This window comes from Larus michahellis, chromosome 6, assembly GCF_964199755.1.
Source record: "Larus michahellis chromosome 6, bLarMic1.1, whole genome shotgun sequence".
Lineage (NCBI taxonomy): Eukaryota > Metazoa > Chordata > Aves > Charadriiformes > Laridae > Larus > Larus michahellis.
The window spans coordinates 46,268,694-46,288,086 of NC_133901.1; the positions used below are offsets into that span (position 1 = coordinate 46,268,694).

Below are 19,393 nucleotides of genomic sequence, written 5' to 3' on the forward strand. Positions count from 1 at the left end.
CACGCCACGCCGAGTTCAGCGCTGCCCGTGAGAGTTTTATCCAAGTTTCACGTATCAAGCTGTGCCTTTGGTGAGCAGCGTTTCTTTGACAGTGTCAAAGAAAACAAAGAAACAAACAAACAAAAACAACCACCCCAAACCAAGCAGGAAGCTAATGTGACGATTTTTTGTCTCCTTCTCGGAGGGAACACTGGCAGTTTAAGTTGCGGCCAGCCGAGCCCCGGCCCGTCCCCGCGGCGCGGAGCCGCTTCCTTCCCCGGCACCACCTGCACGAAGCCACCTCCACCTCTTAAAGGCGCACCCGGCCCTCGGCGGCGAGACACCACACCAAACAGAAACAACAGCAGCAGCAAAGGAGGAGGACGTAAACCGAAAAAAAAAATAAAAAAAATACCGGCTCTCCAGCAAAATTCCTTTCAGCAAAAAAAGAAAAAAAAAAAAAAAAAGGCCTCAGCTTTCCTTACCATTCTTACAGTCATTTAAGCAAGCTTCTCAAGCGCCTCGGCAGCATGACAGATCGGAGCAGCAAACTATCACTGATATCAAAGAGCAGCTCTTCTCCAAAAAGTGACTCCACAAAAAAGCATTGTCAGATTTCATGTTCTTTTTTTTTTTTCCCCCCTGGGAATCCACTTCAAACACGTAAGAAGTACGTGTGCCTTTAGCCCAACTCCCACTCCCGCCGTAGGAGCTCAAGGTCAGCCTGTCAGACAGGGTCAGTGCTTTCTCTCCTCAGCCATCGCACTAAGCAGCACTGCAAACCAAACCCTCCCCAACACTTCTGCAATCTCAGAGCTGCACAAGCCTGAAGACTCTTAGCAATATGGCCGCTACAGGTGGTACAAAACACAGCGCCGGGCCGGCATCCATAGCGGATACTCCCTACAGCACGGGCAAGCCTTCAGCTAGGTCCTCAGAGATGGAGGTAGACCCATGAGGCGGCTGGAAGAAACTCTGACACACAATGTAGTTTCCATTGCAGTTGATCAAGTTTGAGGTTCAGCCACACAAAAGAAAAGTAAAGAACATCATACAACTGTTTTTATTGCCTTTCAGAGTGGACGGATGCTTTAAGAAGCTGTAAATTATAGAGTGAGGCTGGCAGAATAGGTAAAAGCAGGCACGAGTTTTAGAGGACTGGCAGAGCAATAAGAGAAGTATGTCAATAATCCCAAACAAGGACCAAATTCCCTACTAACATAACTGCACCAAGTACAGACTTGGTGGATGTGAATGAAATTTATAATTGACTAGAACTCCACAGAAATTCTAGACAGATACAGAATGTACATTTTTGTGCTTGTTTCGGGTTTTACTGCATTTACAGAATTGTCACACAGTTCATAAGCTATCATGGTGTTACTTCATATTTTGAAAAAAACACAAAGCAACAACAAGAGGAACATATCAGGTAGTTGCGAGGTCCCGAATATCAAGACTGCCTTCTTCCTTATACAAGCCTCAATGAAATCTTATTTTCTGAGGAAAAAATATTGTATTATTTCTGTATAGAAAATTTATATTTCCGAGTATTGTATGTTTTTCTCTCTAACCACCATCATAAGTAAGAGGATTGCCTTTCTTCCCCCATCTGCAATTAAATGCTCTTTCTAGTGTAACAGTGTAAGTTTCTCTTTTAAGCTGCCTGTCTTCTCAGCGGAAGTGGTTTAGAGTAGACAAATCACTTATCTAAAAATTATGTACTTACTTCTCCTTTGACAAATCTTCAGCAGGTTTCTAATCCCACCCTGCCACTTGAAATATCACTTTCTGTGATGACATTTGAGTCACAGTTGTCAGAAGCATCAGCCTCTGCAGTTAAATGGATTAAATCACACTTCATAGCATGCAGTATTTTGAAGAAGGAGTGGTTTATCATTTGTAGAAATTAATCATAACAGTTTTTTCTCTAGGGCAAATTCCCAATCATTTTTAAAGATTACTATGTTTAAGCCCCACTGACAGCAGTATGTCAAATTACATCACAGGGAAGGTTATCTCAGGCAGCGATAACTATTAACAAGACTCATTGAAGACATCTACTACTGGGAGAAGCAGGTCCGTACTGGGGAAGCACCTTTTAAATGCAGGGGCAGGAAAGCAGGCTTTGGCCATGCTTTGTGCAGCTCCACTGAGGCCCCAGGGGTCCCGCTGCAGAGGGTTTGCCTGGCCGCTCACCATCCTGAGTGGCTGCTCTCCCAAGGGGCCAGTGAGATAGATGCTCAGCCCCACAGGGGATGCTCAGAGCACAATTTGCTCCTACAGGGGAGAAAGAGATGCTTATTTGGGATACCTCTAGCTGATTAAGGAGAAGAGTTGAAAGATTTTCAAAGAAGTCCCATTTACTTCAAAACAGGAGGCAGCATTTGTCCGCTTCATGTATGTGATCAATGCCATCCAATATTACTGATCAGAATCCTCACAAATCCTGTCAGTCACCACTTGGCACAGAAATAAATCACCACCAGCAGATCCATGTGGTAATGCTCTTTGCTCTCCATGCCAAGACACTTCTCTCTCAAGGAGTGTATTTTTAAAAAGTCAGAAGTCCATCCTTAAGACATGATGGTGCAACAGACCTGCAAGCCCATGGAACACCAATTTTTATGGTGAACAAGAGAATTGTATGTTCGGGTGCCTTTGATTGCTCAACATAAATGACACAATGCCTATCTTCAACTAGTTCATTAACTACTAGGGGGGTAGTCTTTGGGTGTAATTCCTGCCTCTCTCTCTCCTTGCCCCTTTCTTTGGTGATATTGCAAAAAATGAGCCAAATACATGAACAATAATAAAGACACAGACCGCCAAGAGGAAAAGAAGGGAAGGCTGCAGAGGGGGCAGAGATCAAATGCTCCGTTTGGATGACTCAGTGGCAAGTAGACAGTACAAGGGGGGACATCATCATGTTCCACTGTAATTTCATTATGAGGCGCACGCAGAGGGAAGAGCAGAAAAGTTGTTTAGAGAAAGAAAATATAAGGGGTAAGGAAATTCTCTTCAAGCAGCTGTAATACCAGTTATTGCCCACTGAGTCATAATATAGCCCTTTAGCAATGCAAATTTTCTATGACCAAAGATTTAAAGGTTTATCTTGGGGACCAATCTTTATTCATCAGAGTTTTGCTGCACTGCTGAACACAGCAGGGTAGTTCCTTACAACACTTGTCTAGAGCAGATTATTTGCCCAAGAATTAGTTCCCTGGATAAGTATATACTTTACTATTGATTCAAAGGATTCAAAAAACTCTTTAGAAGGCTTACAATTACATAGTTGAAATACACAGAATACATGGATCAGTGGACCCGTGAATTTTTCCTAATGTTTCACACTAGGCTGAGTCAGTTGAAGCTGTTACAAAGCACAGGGCTGCATCCCAGTCAGAAACCAAGTACGTACTTGGAAAAAAAAAATAAAAATCCTTTGACTCTGCATCAAGTGTCTTTCATGCATAACCCACTTTTCCAGGATCAAACCAACTCCATCCAGAGAGAGGTGTGAGAGGAAAACCCAGCATAAAAAGCAAAGCAAAAGAGACTCTTTTATGTGGTTTAGTCCTGTCTTGTTTAAATCAAAGATTACTATGACTAAATTACTTAACGCTTCTGTCCCCTTCTTTGTCAAGCTTTATAAAACAAAGGTAGCAAAGTTACAAAATATAATAACACAGCATTGCTCTTTCTCCTGCTGGCCATGACCACCGTTTGCATGTGCCCTTGGTAGCTGAATGTTTTGACGGACCCTCTGATCTGGACTACACACCTGGAAACACCGAATGCTGTTTTGGATGCGCACAACTGGACTGAAACACTCAAAATCTTCTGAAAGAGATTTACGCCTTATTTGACTTTCAAGACCATGGACATTCTCATGTTCTTGTTACCCCACTATGAAAAATCGTTCCTTCAGACACATGCCGAGGCTCAGGACAGACCTGTAGGCACTGCAGCGAAAAACACCTCTGTCAATTGCCATAATCTTTGGAAAAGGAGGTCTACCTTAAATACATCTAATAAGATACAATGTTGCAATTTTCTAATCTCTATTTCCTTCCTTCCTTCTTTTGATTAAATGTCTTTACCATGTGCAGGAAAACAAAAAGATCTGTAAAATTAAAATGAAATATGGGAACACTCCCCACCTCGAATTAGAGAGTGAAGCCACATTCATCACATTCGTATCTTCGGTTCTCCTCACAGCTTTACTTTTACAGAAAACTGAGAAACAAAAGTAACCAAACCATGCAGAAATAAAGAATGAAGTACGCTGAGGAAAAATCACATCCGTAATGTAGGATGACAGTCAGAAGAGTGGCTTTATAAAACTAAAAATCACTGTACAATGATGGCATCAGTTCAGAGTTGTCTCCAGCACTATTCACCACCAACCGAGCTACTGCAGCTGCCCCCTCCCACACCTACTTGTCCGTCAGGCAATTCTAAAGACACATGGAACATACCCCACCTGTGATGCTCTGCCCTTCTTCTGCTGTCTCTATTTTGCTACAAATACTAATGAATGTTTTAAAAACTCCTTTTTGTGACATGGAAGTTTTATTGTCTTTCCAAATTTTACCGATGTCTTAATATTTAGATGCTTCCATTCAAACTCCTTTGTGAACTAAACTGGAGCCTGGCACAAATGTCTTCAGTGCACATCTTCGCTTTCAGTGCCTCTTTTGACACCTGGGCTAGAGTTCATGACATCTCTTCTAGTAAATCAGACAGAAATAGAAACTAACCGAAGCCCTTTCCATACTAAATCCAATTTTTCAGCACGACCAAGTGGATTTCTAAAACATCCGTATTTTTCACTAACTTTTGATTAAATAGATTTGTATGCCATGTCTTGCAAAGTTTCCCCATATAGTTTAGACATTATTAGCCTGCTATCACTTTGGGGGAATATCTGACCAATCTTTAGATTTCAAACTAATCTTTTAGCATTCATATGGTCCGCAAAGGATTAAAAACTGTTATACATGAAGCAAGACTTTCAAATGCAATGAGGATTAGTCTACCTCTCTTTCTAAGAAAGTTTTACCATGTACTTTAATAAAACATATTTTTCTGCTTCTTTTTGATATGCTCAAGGTTATATTCTCAGTCAAAGTATTTGTTTTTATTGAGCCTGTAGCTATTCCTAGCTGAAGACCCATCCCACCTCTGGCAAGCTGTGGGTTAATTACAGCTAAGCTTCCTCTCTCCCTGCTTAAGTGTTCAAGGGGATAAGGAGGCAGCTCTGAAGACAGCAACCTAATCAGGTCTCACTGAAAGAAGGCAGAGAGATATCAGAACAGCATCGTGTGAGGCTGTGTACGACTAAAGGGATGTGAAGGAATAAATGAAACTGAAGCTTGGAAAGTAGAAGCCCTGCGAGGACTTTGGGACTTTTCTTGGCAGTGTAATCCAGGTTGTGCTGTTTTGACTGATAGCAATATTTTTCAGAAATATAAATTGTATGAATATTCCTCATTAAGGTATCAAAATAGTAAGCCCTCCATGAAAACACTCAATCTCAGTGACTACTTTTCTTTAATTTTTCCTTCTAGGCTATACACGTGTTCATCTCCAGTTGATACTTCTCCTTACTCCAGCCCCCTCCAAGCGGTGCTGTGAGCGGGGCTGCTTGGGCTTTCTGCCCAGTGGCTCAGTCGGAGTCGTCCTTCCCTCCGCATAATCCTGTTGGCCTCATTTTACTGAGATACCCCTACTCCAAAAATTTGGTTTGAGAGGAAACCCAGGCTATTTGCTTAATTATTTATTTAATTGTTACTTTTTTAATTATTACTTTTTAAAAACAATCCACTAAAATATGGAAGGTATCCGTAGTGAGGAGTATGTGATACAAACACTCCGAGTGGGACATAAATAGAGTAAGAAAAGATGTAAAGAAATGTCCTTCATTAGCCACAGTATTTACACTCTGCACATAGGAAAGTTAATGACCAATCCCTTTTTCTGACCAAGCCCTTTTTCTGTGCTATGAGTGAACTGTGAGAGCATTTGAATGAGAAAGTTGAGATGCAGTGTATTTTTTTAAATTAAAAAAGTATGAAAACAGCACTCAATGTCACTTTCTCCAAGACAACTGTAGTCTAGAAAACCATCAAAAGTCCATATATATGTTTAATACCATATCTAACGTATGAGAATTTCTATAACTAAACACATAGACAAAAGTCCAAAGTTACAAATTAAAAGAAAAGTTACAAATTGGTGGCTATGCATCACTGTCTTGGAAAGCTTCCATTCTGGAATACAAAGACATTCATCGTTTGGAGGCCAGCTCATGCTTTTAGCTTTGTAGTTAAACAAATCCATGTACCATCATCATACACTTTTGATATCAATCTGCCAGAAAGCCACAGAGTTATTTTTAGCAGTCTGTGAGATAAAGTACAGTTTAGCTACAAAGTCGCCTAATAAGGCAAAATGTTCTTGGTGATGACCAAATGTAGTCACTGTCACTCTTCCCCCCATACACTAATCAATCTCTAGGAGCATCCTTTAATTTTTCCCACTTATTGTGGAGGATTACTGCATTAGCAACAACACGCTAGAACTAGGGGGGTCTTTATCGTTTTGTCTGTTTTGATAATCAAATACACAGTGATTGCAGAAGAAAGAAAACGGTCTGAAAAGAAAGCGGTTTTTACTCAGATTCATCCAAGGAACATTTTGGTAGACAATCATTTTAAGAGAAACAACAGCTTAATATCCGTTTTTGCTTTCAGAAACTGGCAAACTCTGGTCTCAGTCAACTCCAAATACTTCAGGCCTCATGCTTTCTCAGTGCCATGTTTCCTTCCACCATGTTGGCAGTGGAACAAAGCTTTCAAGCGGATATATAAAGGACTCTCAGGGAGTATGTGTATGCTTAAATATGAACAAGGATCTTCTTAAAACTAAAAATGTTCCAAAATCCACTAGATTACTTAGAATCTGAGAAACAAAATATTCATTTTGACATGTTGTTGCTGGGGGGAGAAAATAATTCTGTAACAATTTATGAGAACAAGATTAAAACTAGCAATTAACACAGGCTTCTATCTTTAGTAATTATTCATATACCTGTTTAGCTGATTATAAGTTGTAGCTCCAGGCTGTCTGCCTGCATTGCTAGGACACAGACAGCAACCTTTGCTAAATTGACTCTACTGGCTATGCTCATGCTGCAAGAGCTGTTTTCAAGGACAGATGTACAATGTTATATGGGTAAAGAGACAAACAAATTAAAGATGGGTGTTCTGTCAGGAAGAGGACTGAAGAACTTGTGTCAGCATTTCCCTACATTAATAGAACCTCAGATTTTTAACCCTTCACCACCTATTACTTAGATTTAACAAGCACCTTCCTTAACACAGATAGCACAATTGTGCCTTCTCAAATAAAACCATGAAAATACAATAGCTCAAAATAAAATACAAGGGCACGCGCTATAGATAACCATATATCTATATATAGATATAGAGGGATTCATGAAGAGTTTTTAATACTTCTTAAACTCCAATTCATTTTAAAGCATCATACCTTCTGGGTTAAAGCAGCTGAGAACAGCAGAACATGAAATTACCAAGACACATTATTGCCACACAACACAAAAGTATCCCTCAATTTGAGATCAATAAACTTCCCGCACATTCCTACCAAAAAGCTACACTCACATTTTTGATTTTTCATTTTACCACCTGAATTCTGCATACTTCTGTTTAAAGCAGTATATGTATTTCTTTAAATAAGGCTGAAAGTCTTTTAGATCTACTCTGCCCTGAGAAATATTTAGCAGTACGACCACAGAAGAGAGTTATCTTGGCCGCTCCTACCAAGAGCAGAGACAGTTCCTATTGGCAAGAGGCTATATCTTATATTGCCTTTATTTGCTCCCCATTGAAATTAAGTTTAGTATCAAGGGATTATGTGATGTCGCTAAAAGAGGGCTTGTATATAAAACCATCATATTTTACTACAGGATTTCTAGCACAGATCTAGTCTACTTTGAGACTAAGAGCAAGCCTACACCTTGCAATGATGCGAACTACAAAGAGCCAGAAGCCGCTGATACGTTCCCTTGCAGCAAGGCTGTCCTGTACTGTGACATTGACTTCAGTCCCAAAAGCCATACAGGACTATTATCATACTATTACACCAGGGACTGTAAACCCTTCTTCTTGGCAGGGATAATTAGTTTGGGCACCTCACTACCGACTATCCCATTTCTGAATCCAGAGCTGGGTTTCTTGCCGCAGTCTCAGGGTCTACTGCATTGTGCTGTATCTCTACTGAACTGCTTTCCTTCCCTTTGGGAACTCCTCTCAGTAGAAGTTTCTATTTGATTGAGAAGAATCACCAACTGTCACGTGGGACCTGCTCCTTCTCATATAAATGCAAAATTAAAGAGGCTTTTCAGAACTTCACTGAGGACAACGTCTTTCCAGGAAACTGACTATAATCTAAAATAGCCCTTAATTCTCAGTGCAGTGATCAAATAAAAGAACAATGTGTTTCCAACAACTGTAGCTATTGCAAAGTTTCCAATAACTAGACAATGCAGGAGACATAATTAGAAGGTAACGTATTATCAATGTTTTCTCTAGAATGAAATAATGTTTATTATGACTACTGAAAATTACCCCCACTCCTGATGTGATTAAAAATACACCATGGACAGCTATAGGAAATCTAACATAAGGAACAATCCTACACAGGGAATTTGACAAAAGACCTATTCTTTAATGTAGTGAATTTCTGCATTCATGAAACAACAGAGAAACTTATTAGGGGCTTTAACCTTCACCCTCACCCCCCAAAACACACTTTTCCTATATTTGAATACAGAGAAATGCTGAAGTTCACACTTCAAGATTTTTTAATAACTTCATCCATCTGTTAAATAATTTACATTCTGTTAGAACATGCAGCAATCGTATAGCTATGAAAATATATATTACTCCATAACCCGGAAACTATCCATCAGCATTTAACGCTATTTCTTACTTTTCTCCTGCAACACTGCATGGAGAGTTTCACAGAAGTAGTGTTTTAATGACGTACAGGCACCAGAAAAGAATCTTGTCCATAAGAGACGCTTATGAAATAGCTTGATCAACTCGAGAATCCTTCCACTTCCATTGGGAATGGCAGGAACTACCCTCTTTTTAATCAATATGCGTCAGATCAGTCTTGTCCACTACATACAACACATTACTTGGGGGGGCTGATTGTCCACGGCCAAAAGATTGAACATCGAGAACTGAACAGTTCAAAAGAAAAGCTTTAGGATGGGAGGTTTGATGGTGACCTATTTTTAATGAAGCCTTCAAAGTAAAAACAGAAGAATTTTGCATGCTTCCTTAAGCTGTAAATGTAGTTTTGCTTTTTGTTTCACATTTAAATCCACTGGCAAGGGAATATTAGAGCTGAACATATTCTTTGGAAGCTTAACCAGACAACTGCACTTTCAAACACTTAAATTTCTTTTAATTTCTTAAAGTACTTAGAGAATACACACTAAAGCATCTCCCCTTTAACTACAAGAACCGAAGTGAAAGTTCAGGCGTAGTGAGAGTGACTTAAATGAGAAAGTACAATCTGGAGAAGACACTCAAAAGAAATTAAAATTTTGGATACTTCGACTTGAGAAAGCATAATTGGGTCTGATTTTCTAAAAGTGCTAAATCTCCTGCAGCTAAAAGTTCAGCATCTTTAACATATTTCCACAGTTGAGCATCCAAGAACTGAGGAACCAGAGGTCATTAGTCTGCTTTGGGAATTGTGGCCTGTATCACCACACCTCTTAACTTCTGACCAAACAGCCCCTGTCAGCTCTCCAGACTATTTACTGACAATTGCACCTTTTTCATCAACATTTTAAATTAAAAAGTGCTGGCACGTTATTTAAATGAGGCTTAATACAAGTTAGTGTTACTCTGCAGGCCTCTTATCTTGGCCCGGAGGACTGCTTGGAAAACACCGTTCAGTCTTTAAAATAAGTCGCATCAAAATCTTTCTTAAAAACATGTAATATACTTTCATACCTGCAAAGAAAAATCATTAGATTCAAAGGAAATTGCTTTTACCAAAGGTAGAAGAAATAAAGTTACAAAACTTACATCTTTTTACTTTGGGAAAGGGAATAGTAAACATATTTACAGAAATATGTGTCAATGAAAAAAGAATCTGCCTTATGCTTAAAGATAGTTTCTGTGATGAGGGATTAGAGATACTAAACCTTCGGGAGAGCAGTACTTCCAAAGAAGGAAAGACAAAGACCTACAGTGCCACAGATCTCATCAAAACCATTTCTGCTTTCTCATGCATAGGATGTCCTCTCCAAATTGCCTCTCTCTCGCTTTGAATCACCACTACCTTCTTTGAAGGTATTCTTTTGGGCGAAGGCCTATAATTTTAATACTTATAGCCCTGACAAAATTAGGGTTTATATTCTAGTACTATCACCACTCTAATCTGCCGTCTCTTTCTGGGATTTAATGGTAGCTCTTATCTCTGCTGAAGGAGCGAAGTTCAGTGAACTAAGTCTCCTCACTTCGATCAGATCAGCATCAGAGGGGTCTGTCATAAACTCCCACGCCAAAATCAGAGAGGGGGTAACGGAAACCAGCTTTACAAAACCGGAGCAGAAAAGTTAATGAGTATCCTTCAATACCACTCCTCAACACTTCATCATTTAGAAGAGAGAAATGACTGCTTCAGCAAACTGAGCAGACTTATGTGTCTTTTAATGCTCTTGGAAATCTTCTCACACTCCTCAGAGTAAGGGGGAGAAAGATGAAGGGAAATACAAAGTTGGTTCCTGACTTATTTTTCACATCAGTAGAAATGGAAGGATGGGAGGGAGAATCATATCACTTCTGTGTTCCTAGTCCCATGCCAGACACATGCCACTGACTATAAACCATCTCCTGGTAGACTATAAACAAACTATTTCAAGTCCACAGCACAATTTTCTTTTTCCACATGAGGAAAACAGATTTTTTTGCTTGGGTTCTCCATGAAGGCAACCAGGATTTACTTTAGTTTTTCCTTGTTTTTGGTAGCAATTCCTCTACAGAAAAGGTTTTAGGCAGTAGGTAATGACTCTTGCTACAATTTTTTTATTGGCTTCCAGGGAAAACCATATATAACATATGTAACCCAGTTCACCTCTATTGACCTGTGCGCTCTCCACTGGCCTCAGTATGAAAAGACCCTGACACACACACTCTTGTTTTTTCTGTTGGAACTTAATTTACATTACTGAATATGGTTTCCAAAATAAAGTAACAGATCAATCAGGAAAAAAGTTAAATGCCTTTAAATTTGGAGTTACTTAAAAACAAAAGAAGAAAGCCCATACAAGTAGCTTCCATACTCTGGGATTGAGCATACAAATGCCATCAGTTTATAATAAGCACACACAAAAAAACGCCAAAACCAGCCAAATCAACATTTTGTTTTGTCTTAAGTATCACCACTGGCACAGGGAGACATTAGGTAGGCTAAAGAAGTATGGGTTCAATGTAATTAATATTCCTATGACTAATCATTGGAGCTCCTCTATTGCCCAGAGACCCAAGAAGGATTAGAATATCATCATTACTGAAATGATCAGTACTATTTGTTAACTTTTAGCTTTAAAAATATAACTAAATTCGTAAGACTTTGACATTGCCTCATAAAACAGCAAAAATGATTTACGGGCATTCATCAAGGAAAAAAAAAACCACGACAAAAGGCATGAATCCCTCCAGAACACCACAGGAAGGCAAGTAATAACCCTAAATCTACTAAAATGTGGAACATAATTTACATGATTCTTATAAAATATTTATGTTACTGAGATACCTGATACATGAGATTTATGCTACTGAGATACCTGATTTTGTCAAAATCATGAAAACATTCTCTAAATAATTACATCAGATTAAAGAGCTGAGATTTAAGTAACAATGCTCTTTGAGGGTAGTCATCCTGCAGGCAAAAGGAATGCAAAGGTAAGAAAAAAAAGTGTGGGAAAACACTTCTGTACTGTAGTTAACATTACCGAGGATGACTGTGTCAATCAACTGTAATGCAAGATAGCAAGTAAGCTCAAACATGGACTGCAAAACTGAAGGAAAATCCATACTTTCTTTTAACTCTTGCATTTAGCTGCCAAAGCAGCAAGTGGTGCCCTTGGGAAGAGCAACCAAGACAGGGGGAGCAGCCACCACTGCTGCTGCCTTCCAGGTGGGCAGAGCCAAGAGGCGCAGCATGGGGAAGGAAAAGCTTTCAAAATTGAAGTGTGCTTTGGGGAGGCAGCCACACTGGGAATTCCTGCAAATTAGACCAAATTCTCTCAAGTAACCTGGCATGCTTTCTGTTCTGGGTTTGTAAATGAAAAAAAAACAGAGACGTAGAAAAGAAGGCACTTTTGCCCAGAAACTTACGAAATAAAAGCAATACCCAAACCCCAATACAATTGGTTGTATTTACAAAGACAGTAAACAGAGAAGAGAAAAAGGAAAGAAGTCACTGTGTCGCCATTTGAGCCCTGTTTGGGAGGAATTCAACACATTAACGTAATCGATTATACTAGTATGCGTAACAGCAAATCCACCGCTTGTCTGCTATCCTCACTTCAGGGAATAAAGGAGAGAGGAGGGCTATGGGTATATCCCCGAGGCAGGAGGTGAGGGGGTCACCTTGCTCTGAGGCGTGCAGCGTTGGGGACTGATACACAGCCCTCGGGTCTCTGTGGCAAGACTGGCTCCCTTCTGTCACTGACTGCATTGCCCCGAACCAGGTCTCATAAAAACACAATCCTTAAACTGAGATGTTTGGTTAAATCGTGTTTCTGACTGCATTCAGACAAGAACTCACAGTGGTAAACTGCAATTAGCCCAAAAGCTCTTGGAATTGAGTTAACGCTGTTCATTTCCACAGGAGGTTCATCACTTTTAAGATGATGTCAAATCAGGAGGAATCCTCACAACTACCGTAAATTCTCTATTCTCTCTCTCCAAAATGGCAGTAGCAGAGAAACAACAGTGTGATCGAGGCAGCTGTGAGACTCAAGACAGCAGTTCCTAGTTCTCTGACAGGGTTAACTCACCCCTCAGAAGCCTGTGCCTTCATTTACCTTCCATTCTTCCTGTCTACTTCAGTTACAAGTTCTCTTCTTGTACAGAGTTTCTTAGCACAACTGGCCTTGATCTCACACGGGATCTTTGAAAGCACCAGTAACATCAACAGCACAACCAAGCAACATTGCACCAGGGCAGCAGAAAAACTATACCTTAGATCCTTTGAAAAGTTCTGCACTTTCTTCCTTTGGTGGCCAAGGCAGATGAGGTTACCCTATTAGGACAGCAACCACTTTGACCACAGCCAGGAATTGGTATAACAAATACTTATCTATCTCACCAACAGATTAAGGCAAAAAATAAGGTTTCCAATAACTTGTTTAAAAAGTGAACATTATACATTTAAGAAGGCCGGCAGTGACATATTTTTTCCTTTTAAAAAACCATATCATTATAATCAAGGATGTGACTATAACGAGTGAGTTCCAGATTTCGTTAACTTGGTTGACTGGCCTTTTGCTGTGGCGTGGGTTGCGATGCGGCCCGGGTTATCTTGTTACCATCAGTAGCTGTTCAGCAGCATATACAAAAGGAGCGCACTGGTTACAGTTCAGCTCACATGCCTACAGTGCCAAATTTGTTATCTTGAATTCAGCCCCTCTGAAATCCATTTTGATCAAGAAGTAAAAGACTTAAAACAGATATTGCCTGGTTAATTTGTTCAGATCTAAATTACTTTTGAAAGTTTGCTAATCTTTCGCTCATGTTGCAACTGTGCACAGTTCAAGAGAATTTCATACTTAGGAATTCTACTTTGAGAAACATTATATGTTCTGAAAACATTTCACTTTACATCTGTCATGCCTAATAAGCTCTTAATCAGTAGACTGCATACCTGAAACATTATCACTTACCTGTAATTTGGAATGTTTCTCGTTTAGTGGGTTTTTTCCCCACTAAAAATCCTTACAATAGTTTACTTAGCAGGATTGACACAGCAAAGCACATCACGATTTTACAACCCATTTGCACTTCTGCAGACTAAGATGTAACAAAAGAAATAACACACTATAGAATGTTATTATCTAACACCACAGCGTGGCAACAACATACACACACAAACAAACTCTCCCCATACATGTTTTAATTCAAGTTAATTTGCCGTATATGTTTTAATTCGAACTTAAATTGCTGAATTTCCACCAGCAAGGGTTTTTCTTTGCCACTTCTTTCCTTTTTGTCGGTTTCTCCCTTATGGAATAAAACCAAGATTTTTCTCTGACATCTTCAAAAATTTATTTCTTTTAATCCTTTGTTACCTCTACCTAACATCATCAATATTCTACCTCTGTCAACCAAAAAAATGAATAATTTCTAACATTTTCTCCACTCTTCTCCCAGTTGTACTACTGTTATTACCATTTGGTCATAATCAGTTTTCCTCTTGTATACATCTACCCTGCTGTCATTCCAGGCAAAGACCACTAGGCATTGAGTGATCAAAGGATGAGACTGCCTATGTGAATCCTCATTTGGTATGACAGCCATACTGCGCCAATTTTAAAAAAAATTAATTTTTTTCATATTTTCCCCCCAACTAAATAGTAAAGTCACCAGATCGACTCATATCACTACTTTTGGTCTAAAAAGATCTCCAGTGGGATAGCAAATAACCCTTAGACAGTAGAGCAAGTGACATCCTTGAATAAGCAACATCCAAAAGATTTACAGAGAAAATCAAGAAGCAGCAGCGCATTTTTAAACTTGTACTTAAAACCGGAACTCAGTTTCCCCCACGGAGTTCAATAGGAGCAACTGAATAGGAGCAATTTCTTACGTGTCTGTGCATTAAAAGCCCAGGCAAGGGAAAAAGTTTCCGTTATATCTACTAACAAAAACTGTTTGTGCATGCATTGGCCTTTCAGACATATGTGGTCTTACACTTTGTCACTTCAGAGCAGATGTTTAATTGGGAGGAAGCGATTTTAAACATCTGTAGCCAACATCTGAGAAGCTGGATGAAGACCACACAGAGCTTTGAGGAAATTAAAAGTGTATGCAATTATGTCACTTCCTAGACTGCGTATTTAGGAGAATTAAAAAAATAAACAAAACCAGAAGTTTCAATAGAGAACCTTCAAAATCCTTCCTCTGCCCTCATTTACCTTCCTCTGCCTTAGAAAAAAATTGGTACTTTAGGAGATACAAAGTCCATTAACTGAGTAACCAAGGTTTGACCAAGAGACACTGCATTCCCCAAAGAAAAAAAAAAGGGAATAAAAACCAATTTAGTACCAAGCCTTCAATCCCTCAGGGAAACAAAGCAAAACAGAGTAGATATTTAGAAGATGAAACACTACTCAGTCCTAGTGGGTCTCAGGTGTATTGCAATAACTCAGGTTTAGCGAATACACCTGCAGCATATACAACAGCAAAAGCCTTCCACCGAGAAGAGCCAAAGGACGGTCTCTCCAGCATCCAAGACTCTAACTTGCAACAGCATTGCTGGTGGTACCCTCCAGACTTCAGCAACTGGGCTGCCTCCTTATTTCTAGTTACGTCTCTCAGAAGCCTGGTTCTTTACTTCACAGAAGAGCCTAGATAACAAAGAGTATTCAGCTATGCTTTTTGTACTTGGGTAGCTGCTACAGTGGGAGAGAAAAACAGAAAATGAGGTGGCCAAACAGAGCAGTTTCCATGAATGCAAGGGGAGATGGCCACGAGATTCAGTTCCAACGATCATTCGGTGAGACTTGCATTTTTCAAAACTGCTTTGCTTAAACAGCATCATCTACAGAAATCAGAGTCACTAAATTTCTAAAATTCTAATTTTAAACTGTAAACCTTAACAAAATTAAGAGCGTCTTTAAATAAAAACACAAATGCAGCTTGGTTTTGCTACCCTCCTATCTAGAAGTCATTTATTAGTGCGCTATACGCAGGTAGCATTCCATTTCCCAACTTGAATGTGAATGTCGGAACTTTTTGCATTATCAAATAACGTTACTTTGCTAGGAGGATTACTGCTTGAAAACTTCAAATTTAATTAGGATCGAGACAACAAAATGGTAATGGCTCAGCTCATGCAAGGTTTGTACAAGAGGAAAATCACAAGGTTTCACAAAAACTATAAGTGACCAATAAATATTTTTCTAAGTCCACAAAATTGATCTCTAAAAATGTTCCCCAAGGGGATGCCAAACCTTTTGGTCTACTCTCTGAGAGCAGAAAACCTCTATGTAAAATACACTGTAAGTAGCACTAGTAAACTATGGGTACTTGGGAATATCCAAAGAACTTGTCAGAATCTGCAACGTACAAAACCGCCAGAGTGGCTCCATGGCAGAAGTGAAAGACTAGAGGCCAGTATGGTGCATTCTGCCGCCATACATTCACTTAACATAGCTGACACGCTTTGGCTCGATAGTAAAATACTTCCTTTGATCTAAACTACAGACTACGGCTTTAAAAAAAAAACGTAGCTCCAGAGAGAAAGATGCTGTTTCACAACACACACTGGGAAGGACAAGACTCCATACTGTTTGTTTGCAAGTCCCCTGGTCTTCAGCATTCTATGGAGGGCATCTGTTCCTCTGCAACAGCAGGGAGAGCACACGTGATGCCGACAGCTTTATGAGAGGTCTCTGGACCACGAGATCGTCTAGAAACTTCTCTGTACAAATCAATGTGTATAGATTGCTAAACTTGCACGTCCTGAGCAACAAAAACACGTACCACTTAAGAGTACTGCAGTATCTTTATTCTTTAAATACTACAACTGGAACATGGTCTTCCCCTCCTGGGAACCAACCCAAACACAAGTAGTAAAATTTCCAAGAAAAAAATATTGTTAAAAGCTCTGTGGAAAACTTCCATTTTTGTCCTGTATGAAAATGATGCATTACCTCAATTTGTAGTACATACAGATCTTTTAAAAAACTAAAAAAAAAATAAAAATCTTAAATTAATTAATTGCTATTAATAAGCAGCCAAAGACACAGAAACAAGTATGCTCTCTTGTCTCTGATGAGTTATGATGGCCCACTCAAAGCTGACTCAGGAACGAATGTAGTTGTTTCAAGAAACAAAATAGCAAAAGATTCAATCTTTGGCAGCTTTTAAACCATCTGTTCCACACTATTTTAATCACTTCTGCTCAGTACAGAGATTATGGGTTTCAGTTCATTTGTAGTAGAAAAACAAAGAATGCTGCATTTTTGGAGCGCGTGGGGGGAAATCCAGAATCCTCCCAACTACTCTGAAACTGGTGTATTTGAAGAAAGCAAAAGGCTTACTGCTTGCGCGCTTGAGCGTGCTAAAACAACCCTCCCCCTCCATGAGGGATTCCTCCGGTGCCTTGAAGCAAACACAAATTGGAATGTGCCACACTGACCTGAAAAAAGGGGGATGTGGGGAAGGAGCTCCTATTAGCCGCTTTATTATGGCAAAACAATTAGTATCATTCTTTCCAATGGAAGAACCCTAAAGCTCCCGTTGCTATTTGTTGTGGGAAATTGCTTATTAATGTGAAGAATGTGTTTCCTCAGCTCAAAAGTTACAGGCTTCCCATGACTTTCTTGTAGTACTAAAAGATCAGCAGGGTAGAAGCAGTAGGTGGGTTTGAAGCGATGAGCATATCTTCTCTGTAACACAGTGATTTCTCCTCCTTTCTCTCCATTCCCAAAAGAACCAGCAGTTCTCCAATATGACAAGCAAACAAGAAAAGGTTAGTCCCACAGCTAATTCCAACAGATCTTCAACTAAGAATGCCCTCTGTGCAGGTGACTCAACACAAGTGTTTGTGTTTACCTTCTTGAGCTGTATGAATGCCTGTTCCCCTATACCATTTCCCTCTTCCCTGAGGAACTGCACTGTTATGGTTTCCGCTTCCCACTGTGTCTTCTTAGCACTTCTAAGGGGATCTGACACAGCTCTTTGTGCTGCTCTAAGCTGAAATGGCATGCCAGTTCTTTCCCAGGGCACTGAAGGGAAATATGTCTTCCCCAAGATCAAAAGCCAAGTGAAAACACTGAAAGACTGATCAGGACCTCAAATGATTTAGCCTGTGATCTGACTAAGATGTATGCAGGCAAACAGATTTAGTGAGAGAGGAACTTGATCTCTATTCTAACCATGTCAGCTTGCCCAAGCTGAATGTTCCACTGAAAAAGAAGGGTTTTTTTTCTACTGTAAAGATTAATTCTTGGTATTCCCAGGATAATAACTACCATATGTTACCATTTAATACCGATATCAAAGAAGCAACTCAACTACATGAAGGTCAGCATGCATATGGCTAACTAAAGAGGATCAGTACATTTGTTTGCATGGCCTTGGATGACTAACAGCATTGGTTGAAAAATAAATAAAACGCATTATGGAATTTTTCATTTTTGTTAACATTTTTCAACCAGTCCAGCGTAAATTCACGTTTAGTGCCTTTTACAGTCATCGAAACCAGCAGGAAATAGAATGTATTCATAAAAATACTTTATTTTTGCATATAGACAAAGCATGCGCAAAAATAAAGATCTAAATACAATCGACAGTTCATCTAGATTATAAAAGTCACATAGGATGAGTATATATCTATTTTATATGATTAAAATACTGTTACTAAGTGCTATTAAGCTACAACATTTGTTACGGTGCAGAATAAACTCACATGCCTGTAGCTAAGAACCTAACAACTCTTAACTATGTAAATCGAGGAGATAGAAAAGATCCCCTGGTTTACATAGATTTGTGCAGCCACTTTCCATTGCTGAAGGATCCACTAAGTGGATTAATCATCTCTGATTTCAGCACACTCAGATTAAGCTAAAGATTCCCACAGGAAACATTTTCTGTACTACAGCAAATGACAACACAGCAAGGTAACTTTCCTTCCTCTTTTTTCACCTTATTGGCCCAAACTGGGGGCTTTAGCATTCCATCTGACATATATCCAGCTACTCCAGGTCTCTGAAAATCAGGACCTGAGTGAATATTACATACTCGTAGAGGGTGGCAGTCTCAACCAGAAAGGGATTGTAGTGGTCTATTTTTAGGACAGAAATGTCACAGTCAATAGTAAGGCAAATATCCTGCTTCACTCTGCCCCGGAGGTAACAGCTGTAAAGGTCAGAAAGCAAAGCTTTCTGGAGATACTCCACTTTAGCTTCTCTAATAAGAACGTGCGATTAGCCTTTTGAATGAGGAAGTTATTTACCGATAGCGGGAGTACTTCAAACTGCACAGACCCTGCATATATGTACACTTCAGATGGTTGTTTGCCACAAGCACTTAAGACAAGAGATTTGCATTGCATCTTAGAGTCCACGGGATGC

General features: G+C 39.6%; 1 protein-coding gene across 9 annotated transcripts in view; it reads right to left on the bottom strand.

Annotated features, from left to right (window-relative positions):
- ZMIZ1 (zinc finger MIZ-type containing 1) overlaps window positions 1-19,393 on the bottom strand; it is a 352,972-nt gene that overhangs the window by 91,933 nt on the left and 241,646 nt on the right. The window lies entirely within an intron of this gene.